Here is a 21,769-nt window from a genome sequence, read left to right as displayed (position 1 = left end):
ATTAATATGATACATTTAACAGTTTAGATACAGCAAATAGGCCTGATAGCGATTCTGTGTTTTTTTCAAGTGCACATTGAGGTGTGAAGACAAGGGAGAACAGACAGAACAATTGTCAGGCGGAGCTGTATACTGATCGCGCAAGTGCGAGCAGTGCAAGGAGGGACAGGGGACCAAGTGCATCCATGCAGTAGAGACTGGTGAAGTGTGAAGAGAGAAGCTCTCAGAGGTTTTATTACAAGTGCAGGGCCCTGAGGCAAGTGCAGAGGACTGGCCGGGGTGCCCAGGAACTGTGAGACTCTGAGGTACACCAGGCGACCAGTCAGTAAGCTGTGTGGAAAGGAGGGAGAGAAGGAAGGGCAGAGAGCTGAAAAGAGACCACATCTCTGAGTGTAGCCGACAGAACAACTTGCTCCTTACTAACGACAAAATTCTCCTAAAAACCCTGTCACTCACTCATAAATCCCTCAACAGCGCTGCGCCTATCTACCTGGTCAACAGATTCCATAGACAAACGTCCCTGACACCCTCCAGAACAGCCTACAAACACTGCCTTTCTATTCCTAACTACAACCGTTCCACCATCGGTGGCAATTGCTTCCCGGTGAAAGCAGCCAAATTATGGAACTCCCTACCCCCCACATTAAGAATTGACCTCCTCTATCAGAATTTCATAAGTAGCCAGGCCTCCTGAACCCCCTGCTACCTCTACTGTACTTGTACTCCCTCACCTTTTTTCACCTCTATTTGTGTATATTTTGCTGATTTAAACACATGTTATGTATCATTATGTCTTGCTCCTGGTACCTTCTCTGTATTTGTATTTATTTTATTTATAAAGCGCTGCCAGGCCCAGGGGCATACAGGCGCATAAGTTAGATCTGGTTACAGTTACAATTGAAAGCAGTCAAAAGGGTACGTCACAATACAGTTACAGGTAGGGACAAACTTAGTGAAGCAAATGGGTACATACATAGACTAGTATAAATACATTACTTACAAGAATGGGCTAGTGACGGTCAATCATGCTGGGTGCAGGCGGTTAGGCTGTCATAGAGTCCATGTTGTGAAGCCAACACTTTGTGTTGTGTTTAAATAGGTTAAAAGATGGTTCTGCTCACAGGAGCGCAGGGATTGTGTTCCATAGTTTAGAGGCTTGTACAGGGAAGCTAGCACCACCCGAGTTATGAAGTTTGAATCTCGGTATGGACATGTGTTAGCTTGTGCTGCTCTAAGTGGTCTTGAAGAAGCGTGAAGTGTAAGTTGGTTGGTGAGGTAGGCTGGTGCAAGGTTGGCCCTGGCTTTGTGTGTAAGGGCCAACATTTTAAGGGAAATTCTGTGCTTGACTGGGAGCCAGCGTATTTTACGTCTGGTCTCGGAGATGTGCATCTTTTTAGGGATGTTGAGGGCGGCCCTAATGGCATTGTTTTGAATTACTTGCAGTTTGTTGATATTTTTGTGGCTAGTGCCTAAATAAAGGGCATTACAGTAGTCTATTTTGGATAGGACTAATGCTCTAGCAAGAGTAATGCAATTGGGTGTGGAGATGAACGGCCTACATGCAGTGATCAGCTTACAGGTGTAAGCGGCTGAAGATGCTACTGCATTAGTTTGTTTGGAAAAGGATATGGTGGCATCGATGTACACACCAAGGGTTTTGGTGTTATTTGACACGGGTATGAGATTGCCATCTATGGTGAAGGATTTAAATGCGGGATTGAGATTTTTGAGTTTGGCGTGAGTGCCAAGGATAATCAACTCGGTTTTCTCGTCATTGGGAAAGAGTCCATGATGTGCCATCCATGCTTGAATTACTGAGTAGATTCCATTAAGGGTTTTGCTCTCTGTTTCATAATTACCCGAGATAGGAATGAGTATCTGGGTGTCGTCTGCGTAATTGGTATACGTGACACCCAGATAGTCAAGGATATCAAAGAGGGGCTTTGTGAATACATTATAGAGTGTCGGGGACACGCAAGAGCCTTGCGGGACTCCACAGGGTACTGGTGAGGGTTCAGCAGAATCAGTGGGAGAGAAGACCCTCATGGTCTTGTTCGCCAGAAAGGAACTGATCCAAGCCGTGGCTGCGTCAGAAAAGTGTGCTGCTGTTTTCAAGTGGTGACAGAGTGTTTGATGGTTGACCAAGTCAAAAGCTGCTGACAGGTCAAGCAGTAAGAGGAGTGCACATTTGCCATTGTCTTTCAGGATTTGGATCTGGGTAGTGAGATCCATTAATGCAGTTTCTGTGCCGTGTCTCGGTCGGAAACCTGATTGCCTAAGTCCTAGGAGATTGTTTGATTCTAAGTAGGCCTGTATTTGTAAATAGGCTGCTCTGTCCAGTATTTTTAATAGGAAAGGTACAGTTGTTATCGGCCTATAATTAGACGGGTTGACTGGATCAAGAGTAGGTTTTTTAAGGAGTGGGATGACCCACGCATCTTTTAGGTTATCAGGTACTACTCCAGTTTTGAAGGAGGCATTGATGAGGTTGGTTATGAATGGTGCCAGATCGTGCGCAGCAGCTTTGATGATCGGGGCAGGGCAGGCATCGCCTTGGCAATTTGAAGGTTTAAGTTTCCTGATGCTGTTTTCTACTTCCCAGATTGAGAGGGGTGAGAAGCTGAAAGGTTTACAAGTGGACTTGAAAGTAGGCGATTTGTTAGGTAGTTGTTTGTAGTCCGGGTCAGCTAGTAGTAGGGATTTTTTTGCATTGATTTTAGATTGTAGGCAAACTATTTTGTCTAATAGAGCTTTCTGTATATTACTACACCATAGTGCATCTGTAACACATTTGTCTATGGGGGCGATAGGGGATTCTAGTTCTTTCAGAATCTTAAAAAGTTCCTTAGTGTTGGATTCCGCTTGTGTAATCCTTTTGTTATATGTGTCTTTTTTAGCAAGAAAGATGGCTTCTTTGTAACTAGAGGATGCTATGGTTAGCTCAGTCTTATTGGATGCTGTGGGGTGTTTTTTCCAATATACTTATTTAATACCTGTATGTAAATAATAACTTTGCTGTAACTAAGCTTTGCATATTCATGTAACTGCTGCACCCTGTTACCCTAGGGTATGCGTGCACATTATAAATACATAAACAAACAAACAAACACACACACACCCCACTCCTTTAATGGCATTTTCACCTCATTGCACACATGCATTTCTGAAATGTCTGAAATGTTCAAAATTCTGCACCATACCCTGCTTTTTTATTTTTGGGTATTACTGTACATTGTGGCAGTCAGAAGGAGAGATGTGAGGCTCACCCACTGTGCTACGTAAACCACCACCTGGCAGATACGTTTACTTTAGTTGTCATATGCATGTGTTTTAACAGAGATATTAAGCAATGATTAGATATGGCTTTCCATACTCCTTACTTTACACCTCTACCTCCAACAAAACGTGCACACACACCCAGACACACACCATACCACTGAGATGCAATATTTAAGAGAAGGATACAGGGTATACAACAAATAAATACAGTGTAGCAACATGAATTTAAGGTCCCAAAAAGTAGAAAGTGCACATTTATTCCACAAGGGCTTCACACCGAGAACTACACTGTGCGAAGAATGAAAAATGTGCTCTCTCTGTGTTCATGGAATTGTTTGTGCAAAGTAACCGTCTGCACAAAGTCGCGTCCTAGAACACCTCCAACACGCTCCCATGCAAAGCAAAACCAGCCAGAAAAGCTACCTTAGCCTGCTCCATCAGGTGCGAATACACACACATACAAACAGTGCGTGGGGCCCTCCACAAGCAGGCCTGCATGTCAGGGACCCTGCGTGGGGTCCACGGTAACTGTTAGTGGCACCCTGACAACATGTGTACGATTTATCGTAACCCAGGAAAAACTCTGAAAATCTGTATGCAAACCCTCTATAAACTGTTCCTGCACCCCACTACACTGCGCACCTGCACCCCTGAATTAGATCAGAACCCCAGATGCATACACACACACCTAAATCTGACACCCGATCTTACCTCTGTGCAGTGAATCTCATGCAAACGTGTCTGTATGCCTGCCTTCAATTGGAAGATAGCATGAGGGCTTTGCGTGGCCATTTCCCTGCCGAGAGGTTGCACAGTCAGGTCGATGAATACATATCATTCTGAGCAATAGCAGGGGCATGCAATGGACTGCTTGTGGTCGGTCCGTCATAACGGCCACTTTTTTTGCATGTTTATCTCCATTTTCTGTGTTGCGCTCCATTCCCAGCTCTCTACGCAAGCCATGCCCAAGCTCTGTGTGGTGTTTCATGCAAGGCACTCGGCCACTCGAAGGTGCGTGCCGGGCCATCTTGAAATCCACGCAAGTCCAAGAAAAATCCTGCGCATTCGATTCCATGAATTGACTAACAGGATTTTGCACGCAGTTTGGGCTGCAAGTTCCCTATTTCCCACACAGATAATTTCAGGAATCGGGCCCATAGTATTCACTGACGGTGTACATTTAAGAATGAGCATGTTGTTCTGGGAAAAAGTCAGAGGCAAGCCTAGCTAAGTATATGAGGGGACTCCCCATTTGGGGACGTGCAGATGTGGAAACAGAAAAATTGATATGAGGCCGGGAAGCCCAAAGGAAACACACCAACACAGGTTACAAAGGACATACAAAGCGCTTTATTCAAAGATACAACAATTACCAAAAGTCAATTGACAAACGGATAGCTATTCGGCCCTCAGAGTAACAGAACGAACTATCAACGGTAGTTCGCCGTGTTAGTGTGAGAGACCGTACATTGGGATACTCGGGTTTTTATACTTTTTATCCAGCTCTGGCCAACCCCCTCGCCGGTTAACCATTCTTGGAACCAGGCCTAGAGTTCGTTTCCAGGTCAATCCCATAATGTATGCATTTGATCAGTTCCGCTGATACAGTTGTTCATTTACACATTGGTCAGGGATAGGACAAGGTCTCAGTTCGCGACCCCAACAAGTGGCCTGCGGGCATATTACTTATTCATGTGTGCGGAGGTCACAACGGCCAGAATCCCACTCGAAATGTCATTCGGCCTCCATTTTGTTGTTCAGGGTGACTTCCACACTACAAGAGAACCTAAAATGGCGGCTAAATCCAAGATGGCGATTTACACAATACATTAAGGTCAAGACCTTGCCGCGGAATCTATTTACACGATGTTTTAGACAACTTGGCGTAGGCCAACATACATTCAAACAATGCGATAGGAGGTATAATATTATTTCGATTTCCACACAGAGAGATGGAAAGGGGGGATGGCAATAGAGAGGACGGGTTACAAGGAGACCCAACTTCAACTCAGTGTATGTAGGAGGGAAGGAAAGAGAAGCAAGGGAACATTTGCACTGGAAAGACATCCTCCGAAAAAGGGACCACATGGAAAACATGGAAGCTTTGGAGTGAATTTTTCAAATGAGACTTTCATATGTTTTGTGAAAAACCTACATATGTTTCTACTGCTGTGTCATATTTGTGTCTCCACTAATGACTGCATTTTTCTATATATCAATGTACTTCTGTAAAATGGTCCAAATAATTTACCCTTGGTGTAGACCTTTTGGGGGCCTGGATGATGAACCTCAGCAGCCATGCAGAAGCCATGCAGTGGCCTGCAACATGTGGCTCTCCAGATGTTTTGGACTAACGCTCCCATGATGCCTCACCATTATCTTTGTTAGCCATGGCTGATGGGTATCAGGTGATATTATCCCCACCAAAAATATCGCCGTATATATGGTTGTCGGAAACGCCATTGGCAATATTTTTGGGGGGGGGATAATTTGTGAGAGCAGGGCGTACGGGGTGTCCCCCGCACATTTAAAAATAATGCAGGGGTTGCGGGGGTGTCCCAAGCAGGGTCCAAGCCTCAAAAATGCCACAGAAATATGGCGATATTTTTGTATTGCGATATTTTTGTGGGGATATTAACACATGGAACCGGCTGATGGGAGCTGTAGTCCAACATATTTGGAGAGCCCAAGTTTGCAGACCCCCACCACAAGAGGTGAAATGCGTGCACTGTGTGCCCAAAGAGATTCCTGGTCCAGGACAGTCTAGATATGGATTAGACCAATCACCTGTTAATTAGGGCAGGGGGTACAGCCATTGCTCCTTTGGGATTGGGTGTGCCTGCGGATGAAGCCCACCATGTGGTGTTCTCACACTGCATTGACTCACCAGAAACTTCTCCTTCGAAGTAAGATATCAAATAAATGACGCGTGGAGCTGTTGTCAGTGAGGAAAGTCCTCTGCATCTTCGAATGAGGAATAGAGACAAGGTTTGATTTGGATGCACCAAACCAAATCGCACAAGTGTTGGCAAAGCCACACTGTGGAAGATGATGGTGTAAACCAGCCTAATGAAAGCTTAGTTCGAATTGTTAGTGAACTAATGATATTATGAATTGGCATACTAAACCTTTGCAGAATCTGAAAGGTACGTGTACGTCACCTTAAGGTAGCCATGGGGATTTATGTTCAACTTCCAGCAAAATAGATGTCTCCAGAACAAGAAAGCCTCGCCAGCTCTTCCAGTGCTAGTGAGGAGAACTGATCTGGTTGCTGGGAATTGCACATACCTTCCAGGCCCCTTGGCACACCTCACACTCCTGGAAGAACCTCAAATGTATTCTTGCAGGACCTCCGAGGAATCACCATGCTTTACTTCAAGGCAGAGCCGTTGCTGGCGGCTCGGGGGTGATCGTCTATAGTCCAGGGTCTTTTGGTTGTAGCCACAGACCGAAGCTCAGGAAGCTACAGCCAAAAGGCTAGCTAGGCCCGAGTCCCGACGTTCCCGCATTAGCATAGCCCCAGATCTTTTCTAGACCAAGCAACACCCGTGCTTCATTGTCTGGATGTCAGTGGACCATGCAGAGATGTGCACTTTCTCTGATCTGTATATGGTGAGCTTCATCCAGTTGGTCAAGTCTTGGGACTCTACTCTTTTGTTATCTGAGACACGTGATGTCTAGGCCCTGTGCCAGCCACTGTAGGGGGATTCAATTCCAAATACCATATATCTTCGATGAAAGTATTTCTTCAGAAATTGCTCATCTGTTCTTCATATTGTTGACTTCGGAGGCACTGTCCTTTAACTGCCCTGGGACTGAAGAGGAGATTACACCACCCTCCATCCACCAGAAGTTAAATCATGCAGGAGTTTATCCCAGGCTGACGTTGCCCCAGCCCAACACTCTTCTGCAGAAAACAACAATCTTACCCTTCTGGCAAGTGTCCCCTTACTCGCTCTCATAAGGGTATTTTGAAAGAGTGCAATGGACTTGGAAATTCTGAAAAGATAATCTCCAATCAGTAAACCATTTAGGTGGCTATTGTAGTTTTTGGGATGGGAACATGTTTTGCTTAGTAAGACAAGCAGAAAGATTATGACCACAACACATATTGGACGTGATCTGTTTCTTCTGTGAGCACCAAGTGAATGTTTAATTGTGCTTGTTGGCCACGGAACCTGCACATAGTTTGCAGTTTGTACACACACACTAATACAAATAATTAACAAGAACATATAATATATAATTGTAAATCCAGCAGCCTGGGCGCCTGGTCACTTACAAGGTCTGCCAGAGCCCAATCATTCCCCAAGCCCTATCTGCATCCCTCGCTCTGCCCGCAGCAGGGAGAATAAAATGAGCATCAGTTTGATGTGGACATTCCTGCAGGACCTACACGATGACAATCCTCGCAGGATGCGTCCATCATTACTGCACTGGGGGGGGAAGAGGAGGAGAAAGAGAGAGAGAGAGAGAGAGAGAAAGCTTCAAGGTCAACTGCAAAGGAGAAACCTTGGCATGGGGCCTGACTGATGAGAGATGATGGACTAATTGGGAAAGTGGGGAGTAGTTTGATGTTGCTTTCAGTACCTTTCTTTTTTTTTTTTTCTTACGTGCTGCTAACAAACCAAAAGTCCAATATTGGGAAAGCATGCCAACCAATCAGAGGGTCTATGTAGCAGCATACTATACAATGTTGCAAAGACCAACCCGCTGCCATTTATACGTCTTTAGAGGTAGTTCGAGGCATACCCAGCAGATAAGGGGCAGCCAATTAAGTTATTAACACTTATGTAAACTATACGTAATATATGTTCCTCTTACCAATCCATCCCCTCACTAGGATTTTAGTTTACCACGTAGGATGATGTCATAAATGAGGCATATTGAGGTGTAACATTTTTGTATAATCACATTTGGTTTTGAGTGTGTGGATTACTGACTGTTATTCACCAGATTGCCCTACTTTATTCTACGCTAATAATAAAGTAGCACTTTGCCATAATGTTTGAGTCTGTCCGGTTATTTGGGTCCGAGAACATTATTGGTAATCGTATATACCACATGAGATGCTTCAAGGTGCTAGAACACTTTGGTAGAAGTGCAGAACTTTCAGTTATACTTGACCTAGGCCCAGATCTAGACTGTAAGATTCATTTCACCATTAGCCAGAAGACTGTGGAACTTCCTGTACAGATCAGAGCACAAATAGATACGTGTGAGAAGAATCAGTCAACAGGTGCCCCATTGACGAAATTCCTGTCCCGTTCCCACAGGTGCCCCTGCAGACTGAAGGTGAAATGGTCTATTGCGGAAGAGTCGATGCCGAGGGACTCAAGCTGAGCCACGGATGTAAGTAGAACATCGAAGGTGGCAAAAATAGGGGGAGGGACTGTATTACAAATATATGTATAAAAGTAACAGGATTTTGAGGGATAACAAAGAAGAGAAATAGATACCTCGATTCCCAGTTCCAAGAGGGGTGGAAGGGTACGCACTAAAACTCCAAATAGGGGTATTATTTAAGGATTCCTGAGGCAAGGCCAAGAAGAAGAGTACATATCAAACGTCAAGATGGAGCAAAAAGTGAGATGAGACACATTTACTAAACATGGTAAAGGAAGGCGTACACAGGAAATTTAAAAGTGCACATGTGTATGGGGTTATAAATATGTCAGTACAAAACATTTATTCTGTCTCGATTAGGAGGTAAAAAAATGATAGAAAAAATAGGAGATGTTCACATTCTTAAATCGAGTGACGTTCAATCAGGAGGGTAAACATCAAAGAAGAATAATACATAAATAAAGAAGAGACTCTTAAAACATCAATAATGAAAAGGCAAAATGATTAAAATTGATAAAGTCTAAATGAAGGAACAAAAAGAATATCATTACATAGATTTTTAAAATGGTTTAAAATATTTTTTGTGGTAATCAGTGATTGATGGTGCCCTCTCAAATTAATTAGTGTAGTATCTTTGATAAAATAAATAAGAGAAGAAAAGATCTCGTAAGTATTGACAGTCGAGATCGACTTGTCATCATGGGGGACACTCCTCTTCTACACCTATGCAGCACACTGCCGAGATACACACCCGAGATAAGACAATATCACGCAGAGTGGGTTAAAGGCACAACTAATAAAACACTCATGCTGTGGCCTTAGGAGGGTTTGTTGTCAAAAACAGTATTGCAACATATCACAACATATGTACATGCTACATAGAGAACACGAGTGAGCATATGAATAAGAGATGGAAAAAGAGAGGAAGCTAAAGGAAGAATGAAGATGGTACGAGGCAAGGAAAGAAAAGGAGAGACTAGAAGAGAAGAAGCAAGAAGAGATAGAAATAGAGAATGCAAGTACGAGGGTTGAAAAAAGGCAAGAGAAAGACGAGAGAAAAGAGACGGGAATAAGGAAACTACTATGTTCCGAAGTAGGGGACTAAAGGATGATGAGATAGATTATTTATTTCATAGAAGTATAGTGCACGAGAACAATTTGAGGAAGTGAAAGGGTCACTACAGGCCCGCAGGGAGTTGCAAGGGATACCAAGAATACAGACATGGGCAGACGAGCATGAAGTAGAAAACATAGAGAAGAGGGCTGAGAATTGATATAGGCAAATGAGAGGTAACGATTGGAATAAAACCCAAGAGAATATTGAAGGATTTTATATTGAGGGAAACAGGAGGAGGGTCAGGTGACGTATTACCAGGTGAGCATAGACCGCTGTCTTTAAGCAGACTAGATCTTGATGATGTGGAAAGAGATGAAAGTCACACAAGTTGGGGCATAATGATGTCAGAGAAGAAAGGGAAGAAAATGAGAAAGTGTGAAGAGAGGATGCAGGTGGTTTCTTGAAAGATTTGAGTATAGGGAATGGGGTATAACACTCAGACTAAAAGTACCCTAAAGGAAAAACACCAGAACCGATACGATACACTAAGCAACCACAAGTATGGTCACACAGTGCAGTGGATGTATTCCTACTGAATGTAAGCAGATTAAAGCCACTACCAGGATAGAGACAAATGGGTGAGGCTAGCCCCACCATTAAACATAGGTGGGTATTATTATAGATCAGGCTTTTCACACTTCCCATTATTAGAGAAAGGGGGAGGATGACCACATTATATTCCATAGCCACGAATCAACAAGTATCATTTGAAATGGAAATTACCTATTTTGACTTCAGGTGTGGGAAAATGGATCTATGAGTTAGAAAGAATGACACCAAAAATACGTTGGCTACAGGTGACATAAAAGGCACGCTAGCAGCCATCCTATGGGAGAGGGCTGACGACATGTGGAAGTGAGCAGGATATGTAGATGTAACTGCACAACACACGACACACAATAGAGTGCCAAGCAGATGTATGGTAGGTGCTCAGAGCACAATATGCTGACACATCAGATATGGGTGCGATCATGACTAGGAAAATGGGTGAGGATGAAGATCTTGTTGCCTTTATTCAAAATACTTGAGAGATTGCTCCTCAAGACAAGAGAACCATGCAACAAAATGGTGGCATTATTTTATCACATTTTATGTCAAGAACTGCCCTAGACAGTGCAAAGGCAGATAAAGAATCAGGTAGTGACAGAAGTGAAGCCCTGGCCAGAAATACAATTGACTATTGTGCGTTGTTACAAGAAAAGAATAAGAAGAAAGCTGAAAGTAGAAAGCAGCAGTACGAAAAGTTAATTCAGAAAATAAATTATCAAAATTAGCCATAGAATGAGCGGTATTGACAAGTAATGAGGATATGGCAACACAAGACATGCGACCAGTGCAGCAAAGTAATCTAGTATACCCATTGATCAGAGTGGGTAAAATTGTTGGTCAAGAGGAAGAGGGAGTCGACCCAGGGGAGGAGAGAAAGACGGATTTCAGAACCCTCAGGGAGGAGGAGGATTTAATGGCAGACAGACGCAACAATGCTGGAATTGTGGGAGGCAAGCTCCAAGAGGGGGGATGGGCTATGTTCCACAATATAATACAGAACCACAGGAATATATGCCAAAGATCAAAACGCAGAATCAGGCACGTGTGCCACAACCAGAGAAAACACAGCAAGCTCCATTACAGATGCAATTGCCACAAGGGCAACCTCAGCAAGTGCCTATGCAAGCCCAACAGTAAAGACCCAGCAAACACAGACACAACAGGCCATGGTACCACAATGGAACACACATGTAGGAATACTGCAAACACCTGCTGCTAAACTAGAAAGTGTGACCGTGGTAGGATGAAATCCTTTTACATGTACAGGGATTCATTTATTTCCACAATAGCACAGCCCACAAAGTGATCTTATATTTTCAGCACTATCAATGACACAGGACCCCCCAAGAGGAACCAAGGGTCAAGGTAATGATAACAGGCAAGACATTGTCATTCCTTGTAGACACAGGAGCAACTTGTGACTGTGTCCAGGAGGGAAAATACTCAATATCAGGCACTTCAATTAATTCACAGGGATTCTTTGGGGTGATGAGCTTAGTTCATTTTACAAATGAATTACCAATCTCTATAGGAGAACATGGTGTGTCGTTGCCCTTGTTATTTTCTTACCAGACACCAATTAACATACTAGGATGTGACTTGATAAAAAAATTAATATGACAATATATTTTCTTGATGAGGGAATAGTGTGTTCCACTCCAGGGATACATTATACAAATGTGAACTCATTTATATTAGCCTTCACAGGTCAGAAAGAATTACGAGGAGTCCCTTTAGATCCAGAAGCATTTTTGTATGGAGTGATTGTTTCATTATCATGGTTACCTAAGATGGTAGGTAAAATGTTGAGAATACCTGAAAAGTTTTGTTTAGACCAGACATACCCATGGATGATGAAGGAGGACAGGTTATCCCTTTACAGTTAAAAGCAGCAGTGGTCCTAGAGAACAAAGTGGTTGTCCATGGAACAAATGATGAGGTTAGAGGATGGAGATTATTAAATTAAAGTGGAGAGTTTGAAAATACAGCAGAGAATGGCGATCATAAAAAAGAAACAATATTTTTTCCAGGAAGATTTAGAGAAAGTGCCAAATATTTTATGGGTCTCCAGTCCATATGTCCATATGATGTGGGCATATTGAAAGGAATAGGGGCAGTTAAAATGAAGCTTAAACCAGGAGCAATTTTTAATTGAGCAAACAATATCCCAAGTCCTGAGAAGCCGATTAGGTATATTCAGGACCATTTCTCCTTTAATGAAGCAAGGAGTACTGGTGCCATCTGAGTCCCCATGCAACACGGCTGTGTACCCAGTGAAGAAATCAACCGGGGGGTCGTGAAGATTCAGGATCTTCGCACCTAAACAATATTGTTGAAGCAGAGTTTTCTTTAGTTCCAAATCCCGCCACGATATTATGTAGCATTCCATCTGAAGCAAAATATTTTACAGTTATAGATTTAAAAAACACAATTCTTCTCATGTCCCCTTCATGTGGACTTCCATTTCATATGGAAATATTCATCTGAAATATACTTGTTTGCCCCAAGGGTACTGTGAGTCCCCATTGTTCTTTAACAGGCTCCTTCAGATGCACTTGGCAATGTACAGCTCGAGAGTGCAATAATTCAGTAAGTAGATGACATATTGGTATTCACTGTGAAAGAGGAAAGGTACAAGGAAGACTCAGCACGACTCATGACCATATCAGCAGAGAAAGGTTACAAATTAGACAACGAAAAGATACAAAATTGTCAGGAAGAAGTCCCATACATAGGCCAGCAGATCTCTTAACAGGGGAGGAAAGTGACACTTGAAAGAGCAGAAGCAATTATGAAGAATTCAGAACCTAAGAATGTGAGGGAAATGCAACAGTTTGTAGGCCTATGTAACTATTGTAGGGCCTGGGTTTTCAATTTTAGCACCGATATTCAACCACTTTTAAAAGGACTTAAAGAAGCACAGGTAGATAAAAGTATGATAACATTAACAGATTAAATGACTGAATGATGTGAGGAATTAAAAAAGGCAATTAGTATAGCCCCACTGCTAGGAACTCCAGATTATCATGAAGAATTTTACTAATTTTCTCATTCAAAAGAGAAGTCATGACAGCAGTTCTCACACAAAAATTGACATTAGGACATGGACATTAACCATTGGCTTAATACAGTGGGATTTTGGATCCAGTTATGAAAGGCCATTACACTTGTGAACAAACATTAGCTGCTGCTGCATTTGAAATTGAAAAAGCTTCAAGTATAACAATGGGGTATGCAGTAACATTATTCATTCAGGATGAATTGTTTTCCTTTCTAGAGAAACCCAAAAGTGCATTGACTACACAATGAACATTAGGGTACGAGGTATTTACCTCAAACCCAGAGATCAAAATGTGTATATGCAGAATAGTGAATCCAGCAACATTCATAGCAGAACCAATAGGGGAGGATGATTATGTAGATGATTTCACAACATATACTGAATTTTATGATGACATTCCCTGTGTTAGAGGAAATGTTCTCAGGGAGGGGGTTCTTTATATTGGTGGTTCTTCAGGAATTGATCAAACTACTGCCAAAAGGCATACAGGATCAGCAGTAGTAAAGCTGAACCGGGAGGGTGAATTTGAAGTAGTCACAAGCCTGTGCTGAGCAATTGCGTTTGCATTGCTCATCACAGGATGCAGAATTTGTGGCGCTTATCACGCACTTCAAACAAGATATAAGGATGAGGAAGTGACAGTGTACTCTGACTTCGGCTATGTGACATCAACTGTGCATGCAGGTTTGTCACATTGGAAAAGTAGGGGCTTCCTCCGTGCAAACAACACTCTAGTGCAACATGAGGCCCTATTGGATAAGCTCATTGAGGCATTGAGACTCCCATTAACTATTGCAGTCGTAAAAAATGCACATCACATACTAAAAGAGCAGACATAATTTATCACGGAAATGAAGCCACTGAAGCCAAAAAGGCAGCATATTTCCCAAATATTTCTGAAATCCAACTAAGAACTGTTAAGCAAATGACAGGATTATGCATGTTAGTAAAAGAGGGCTTTAACATGTTGTCTACTTTTCAGTTAATTGAAATACAAGGTTAAGCTTCACAGGAAGAGCAAGATTTATGGAGAAAGCAGTGGTGTTCTTTATCCCCCACTGAGGAAATTTGGAGGCTGGATAGCACTGAAAGGCCAGTTATGCCTCCTGCATTATTGAGGGCAGCGTTAGAGAAGCTTCACTACCCATGCATATGACTCGTGAGAGTCTTGCTGCTGCTATGGCAGAAGACTGGTTTTCTCCAAATTTGTTAGAATATGTGGCACAGTTTATTGTGAAATGCATCGTGTGCCAGAAATTTACTGCAGGACACACATTGTGAATAGCAAGAAGAGCAATTCCTAGTCCCAATGGCCCATTCCAGCATCTACATAGATTATGTTAATGTGTTGCAGACATGCAATGGCTACAGGTAAATGCTGGTTGTGATATGTCCCTGTTCTAGATGGATCAAGGCAGAACAATGTAAGTACTCCAATGTCACATGCAATGCCAAATTCCTTGTGCGTGAGGTGTTCCCAAGATGGGGTGTGTGTGAAGTGCTGTGGTCTGACAATGTACTACATTTTGTAAATGAATTATTTTTAAAAGCAACACTCTTATTAGGTACAAAACACAAGTTCTCTTCTGTCTATCACCAGCATGTGAGAGATTAAATAAACTCCTTGAAGAGAGGATAGGTAAGATTAAGATAACTTTGAAGAATGGTTGGTTACACTGTTTACCCCTTGCGCTATATGCACTGTGAAAACAGCCAGGTTCAGATCACCATCTAACTCTTTATGAGTTGGTGTCTGGAAGCCAAATGAGAACACTTCTTTCTCCTCCTAGGCTAGAAACTGTTGCCCACAGTGGAGTGAAAACATTAGGTGATGAGATTCATGATTACCTAGCAACAATGACTGAAAATGTTTCTTTCATGTCTCAACAGATCAAGAACCGAAGGGAGGGGTCAAAGAGGATTGGAGATGAAAGCCAGCTAACTGATCCAGACTGTTTATTGAAACAGCCAATTTTATATCAAGGGGACCAGGTGCTGGTGCATAAATGTGTTTTCACCAGGAATAAAACCCACTTTGAGACACCCTATGAGGTGGAAGTTGGTACTGCCATGGCTATTAAACTACAAGGAAGACAAGCCTGGCTGCATAATCAACCGTACAAGGGAGAAAATGTTTCTCCCCCTGCATTTACTGACAGTGAAGAAAGAGAAGACGTTCCGCACATGCAGACAAGGTCGGCAACCAAGAGCAAAGAGAAGAATTTTATGGAACAATAAAACCTCCTTGAAATATAGATCGACACTTCTTCAATCTAATAAAGAATTAATGGAATTACAGCTATCCTGGAATGTTTTTAGATAGGTACAAGGAACAATGTGTTGATGCACCAGAGCCAAAGGACATGGAATACACTGCATCTTCTATGCTACCCATCATGATAACATTACACATATTCTTGTAGGCGGTTTTCATCTACATAGTGCAGTCTTACCCAGCTCTGATAAGACAACATGTGGACATTGTGCAATTTTGTGCCATCTTAAAAACAAATAGATTATTTGCAGGATTATATTGGCAATCATCTTGCAGTTTTTGTTACAAAAACATGTTTTACAGCAGAGAACACAATGATATATTGAATTAAATAAAATGGCAATGTTCCAGAATATGAGAGACTCACTATCATTGAGAAAGTCGAGGAGTTTTTCTGGAATGGTAATTGTGATTTCATGTTGTCTTATGATTTGTATTTTCTTTTTTGTTATAATGGCATTCAGACAAATAATGAGCAAAAATGCTGATACTGTGGGGGACAATGAAACATCCCCTATGATCTATAACAAAAGCACGAGTAGCATCTTCTCTAAATTTACTAAACACATTGCTCGACTTAAAAGAGATGTTGAGAAGATCATGAAGGCATAAATACATATCTTGACAATTCAGCTCACTTTTACGAATATCCTATGGTATCAGTGCATGAGGAAAGTGGGAGAGAGAACATCAGATGAAAGCTGCTTTGTGGATTCTCATCCCCCACACCATGAATGCAGCCAGAACATTTATTGCAAAAGAAATGTCTGCACATGATGCAAAGTACCACACTGATGGGGGAGCATGCTGTCATCAAAAGTGGGGCTCACCTGTGCTTCGAGATCCGATTCGCCGGAGGAGAGGTCGGATCCGGAAAGAGTCGTTGCCGAGAGATCAGGCGTTCCTTTTTTTGTGAAGAGGTAAGGTCTGTTCCGGGAGCTCGCCACAATTGCACAAATGTCGTGCTGAGTAACAGTCACAGACAGAAATGACAATCCCCCTGTGCAGACCACGGAGGGGAAATAACCTGTGGCACAAAAAAACCCTATAGATGGAATGGCAAGAAGGTGTGGAGGTGATGGCTTGTCTGATCCAGTAGAATGACTTGAATAAATCAGGTAAGTTGAAAAGTAACTATTCTTTCTGCAAATCTGATCCTGAAGGCTGGTGTGATGGAGATCCAGCGGACGAAGAAGATACAAAACTCTGAAGGCAAGATGCAAACTGGGAATTGTGGTTCTGAAGAAAAAATGGAGGGCGGAAGAGTACCAGAAACAGGAAGATGAAACTTCGGTGGAAAAATAGAAGGAGAAAGGAAACCAAGGAAAATATCAGGGGGAAAAGATAGAAGGAGGTTAAGTTGGTTTAAGAAAGAGAGAATGGTACAAGCGCATAAGGTCACCGTACTAACATGTAAAAAAGAAACCCCTGCAAGTGGGAAACTTCTTACCCCCAGAATGAAGGCACCGAAACGGGAGCAAAGTGGTCAGGATACCTGGGAACTCCTGTAAGGAAGGTAAGGTAATCAAAAGGGACTGAAAGAGGCGGAGTAAGAAAAGCGGCGAGCGCCGCGAAGGAAAGTGAAAGTAAACAATGTCAGAAACCCTCGAATTACTGCATGCAGATAAAGGTAACAACAGTAGACAGATAGGCAGGAAGAAATGAGCTCTGGAAGGAACGCTACGGAGGGCTTTCAGGAAGAAACGAAGGAGGGCTGGAACTACGAGAGAACCAGAGAGCGAGGAAACCGCAACACAGTTGCAACGCACTGAGGGGGCATGGCTTCCCTGCATTTAAAGGGGAAGAGATACATAGTTGCAGAGAGATAGAAACAGGACTAGCGGAGTTTCCACCGGGACCACATCTTCCATGAACCTCCTTTCATGACAGTATGTCCCCTTCTTGGGGCGACGGGCCCGGGTTTACCTGGGTGAAGGGCATAGAACTGTCGTAGACATCTGGGGGCGGAGATGTTGGTTACAGGTTCCCAAGAGTCTTCCGCGTGAGAGTATCCTTTCCAATGAACCAAGTACTGTAGTCTACCTCTATGGTAACGAGAGTCCAGAATACGTTCCACCTCATAGACTTCTGGCTCCGGTTTCTTATTTTGCAACTTAAAGACCTTCTTCCGATGGTGGAGATCCGGGAGACAGGTCTTTAACAAGGAGGAATGAAAGACTGGGTGAACTCTGCCTAGCTGAGAAGGCAGTCTCAGTCGAAAAGCCACCGGATTGATGCGGGCCGTGATGGGGAAGGGACCCAAAAACTTGGGGCTCAACTTGGAGGGATGAGTCCATCTAGGTAAGTATCTTGTTGATAGCCATACCTTATCTCCCACTTGCCATCCTGGAGTCTGAGTGCGGTGAGCATCTGCTTGGAGCTTATATCGGAGACGACTTTCCTGTAAATTAGTGATGGAATTCTTTTGTATCCTAGCAATATCATCCAGAAGAGAGTCCACCGAAGGTATAGAAGAACTGGGGATGTTACTCAAAGGGAAAGAACGAGGATGACGACCAAAAACACAGAAAAACGGCGACATCTTGATAGCAGAATGAACAGTGTTATTGTACGAAAATTCTGCCATGGGGAGGAGAGATGCCCAATTGTCCTGTTGTTCATTGGCGAAGCAACGCAGATATTGTTCCATGGTTGCGTTGAGTCGCTCCATTTGGCCATTGGACTGAGGATGGTATCCGGAAGTAAGAGCTCTTTCTACTCCTAAAAGAGCACATAAAGTCTTCCAAAATGCTGAGGTAAATTGTGAACCTCTGTCTGACAGGATCGTTTCTGGTAGACCATGGAGACGTACCACATCTCTAAAAAACACTTGTGCCATCTCGGGAGCAGAGGGAATCCCCTTTAAGGGAGAAAAATGGCACATCTTGCTGAAACTGTCGATTGTGACCATGATCGCTGTGAATCCCTTTGACCTGGGAAGATCCACCACAAAATCAGTAGAGACATGAGACTATGGAATCAAAGGTAGTCTTGGTTGATGTAACAAACCCGCCAGTTTAAATGTGTATCCCTTACTTCTGGCACAGATAGGGCAGGAATGTACATAAAGTTTGATGTCAGTAAGCATTTTCGGCCACCAGAACATCCGACTTATGAGTTCGGATGTGGCGGTGACACCCCTGTGTCCCGCTATTTTAGAATCGTGACCCCAATACAGAATTCGTGCTCGTAACCTAGTGTCTGGAATGAAAAGTCTCCCCTGGTAAAACCATAGATCTTCTTTGGTAGTTAATCGGCTTGATAGACTTCTGGGAAGCGGAAGTAGGGCTTCTGGAGAGGCTTTCTTGACGTCTATCAAGAATTTTGAAATGACCTGTATAAAACGGACTTTGGGAAACAACACCTCGCCTTCAAAAGGTGGATTATTGAAGGTGTTGGGACTGCGAGATAAACTGTCGGCTAGGATATTCTTACTTCCTGGAAGGTATGTTATGTAAAAATCATATTGAGCAAAGAAGTATGCCCATCGGGCTTGGCGGGGATTCCGGCACTCCATGTTTTGAAGCACCTTGAGATTACTGTGATCGGTGCGTATCTCGAACTGATGTCTTGATCCTTGGAGAAGATGTCTCCATTCAGAGCAGGCTTGTTTAATGGCCAACAATTCCTTTTCAATTACGGAGTAATTGATCTCGCTGGGACATAGAGTGCGAGAGAGATATGCGATCGGATGTTCCACTCCATTATGTTCTTGCTTAATCACGGCTCCTAGGGCTCCAGCAGAGGCATCAGTCTCAACAATAAAAGGTCGACTCTGATCGGGTTGTTTCAGGATGGGTGCAGAACAAAAGGCTTGCTTAAGCCCGCAGAATGCCTGTTCTGCTAAAGAATTCCATTCGAACCGAACATCTTTCTTTAATAAGGCTGTGATAGGTAGTACCCGCTCTGAGAAGTTGGCGATAAATCTCCTGTAAAAATTGGAAAGACCTAAAAAGGCTTGTACCTCTGTCACATTGCAAGGAGAGGGCCAGGCAAGAATTGCGGAAACCTTCTTGGGATCCATCTCAACTCCTTGTTCGGATAGTATAAAACTTCGATAGGGTACTGAAGATACTGCAATGAGACATTTCTCCGGTTTTGCAAACAGCTGATGACGTCTTAATCGCTGCATGACCTCCGTGAGATGAGCCTGATGATGGTGAGGGTTTCGCGAAAAAACCAGGATGTCATCTAAGTATATAATAACTGAGACAAACAGGAGGTCAGCAAAAAGGTGGTCCATAAACCTCTGAAAGGCTGCCGGGGCGTTGACTAGGCCGAAAGGCATCACCCGGTATTCGTACAGTCCAAAGGGAGTACGGAACGCCGTCTTCCATTCGTCCCCTTCTTTAATCCTGAGAAGGTGGTAGGCACCTCTGAGGTCAAGTTTGCTGAACAAGCGTGATCCTTCTACGGCTTCCAATATATCCCTTATTAGAGGCATTGGGTAGCGATCCTTCACTGTGATCTTATTCAGGCCCCTATAGTCAATACAAGGACGTAATTCTTTCGAATCTTTCTTGGAAATGAAAAATAGAGACGCCCCAGCTGGAGACTTAGAAGGTCGGATGAGACCGTTTTTAAGGTTTTGGTCTAAATACTCTCTTAGTGCTTGTTTTTCAGGAATTGTTAAAGAAAACATGCGTCCAAATGGGACCAAAGAGCCAGGCAGAATGTCAATTGCACAGTCCTCGGGTCTGAGTGGAGGCAAAGTCTTAGGAAACTTGTCTTCGAATACGTCGACAAACTCTTGGAAGATAGAATGGATATTATGGACTGAAAGTGAATCTGATGAGAAGGACGGAAAAGTCACCACAGCTTCTTTCATCTTGTTGGAAACCTCGCTTCGGAAAACTCTGCATCGTTGATCACAGTACTCGGATTCAAATTTCAGGGTGTTAAGAGACCAGTTGATCGTCGGGTTGTGTCTGCGAAGCCACGGAATTCCCAGAATGATTGGTAAGTGAGCTGCTCTTATAACATCAAAAGTGAGGGTTTCATGATGATGGGAGATACAAAGCCGAAGGTCCACTGTAGCCTGAACAATGGGTCCAGAACTTAACGGACGGCCATCCTCACCTTCTACCTTCTGTTCTTCCGGTTTATCAACAAGATGGATGCCTTCTTGTTTGGCCCAATGGATATCAATGAAGTTTCCTGCAGCTCCACTGTCAATAAGGGCTAAGACATTTTTTTTTTGTTGGTTCTTCTTGGATATGGTTGCTTGAAGAACCATGAGGCGAGAGTCCTCTCCTGATGTTTGTGCACAAGGTGAGCCTTTGACTGAACCCCGGTAAGCGGCTCCTTCTAAGACCGGGGTCCGTCGTTTCCCCGACGCCGTGGAGGAACCTCAGGACAATCCCTCAACAGGTGAGAATCAGAGGCGCAGTAAAGACATAAACCCTTGTCCCGGCGTCGGCTTCGTTCTGTAGATGACAAAGGTCCCCTGGCCGTGCCGATTTGCATCGGTTCGTCACCAGTACGGTTTGAAGATAGTGGTAGGGATGAAGGAGATCCGGATACAGGTAACATTGGGTTTCGACTCTTCTTTTTCTCAGATCTACGCTCCGATATCCTGTATTCGATTTGGAGTACCAGCGTAAAAAGATCAGCCAAAGTAGTAGGTCTGGGTACTCGCGCCAACTCGTCTTTCAGATCCTCATGCAAGCCCCTTCTGAAGGCTGTATATTGGACTGGTTCAGGCCAATCTACTTCTGCAGCCAGTCGTTTGAAACTCGAGATATATGACAAAAGATCCATTGTACCCTGTTTAATATCAAACAAGGCTTCGCTGGCTGCGATTCCGATCTCTTGTCTCTCAAGAGGCTGTCGAAAAAGCGTAGTGAAGGCGTTGTAGTCTTGTAGAATCGGATTATTGGATGTAACCAATGGGGTGGCCCAGGCCAGGGCATTTTCAGTCATGTTAGAGACGAGAACCCCCACTCTGATGCGATCCGAAGCGTAGGTAGCCGGTCTAAATGTGAAATATACCATACAGGCATCCAGGAACTCCTTGACTCTCTTGGGTGCTCCATCAAACTTCCCAACTGCTAAAGACAAGGGTGGAAGATCAGTATGGTGGGCGTCTCTGGCAGCGACTATCTGGCGAAGAGTTGCATTTTCAGCCTTAACCCCTGTACTT

The 21,769-nt window shown here is 43.4% G+C and overlaps 1 long non-coding RNA gene across 2 annotated transcripts in view; it reads left to right on the top strand.

Annotated features, from left to right (window-relative positions):
* Nucleotides 1-15,929, top strand: part of LOC138520083 (uncharacterized) — a 274,786-nt gene extending 258,857 nt beyond the window's left edge. For both annotated transcript variants that reach the window (XR_011282779.1, XR_011282778.1), the window contains 2 exons: nucleotides 8,556-8,631; nucleotides 15,243-15,929. This is a non-coding gene — a long non-coding RNA (uncharacterized lncRNA). The remainder of the gene's footprint in view (nucleotides 1-8,555; nucleotides 8,632-15,242) is intronic.
* The last annotated feature ends 5,840 nt before the right edge of the window (nucleotides 15,930-21,769 follow it).

This window comes from Ambystoma mexicanum, chromosome 13, assembly GCF_040938575.1.
Source record: "Ambystoma mexicanum isolate Mex_15411 chromosome 13, UKY_AmexF1_1, whole genome shotgun sequence".
NCBI lineage: Eukaryota > Metazoa > Chordata > Amphibia > Caudata > Ambystomatidae > Ambystoma > Ambystoma mexicanum.
Note: the sequence above shows the minus strand (reverse complement) of the source record. Positions and strands in the feature narration are given on the sequence as shown.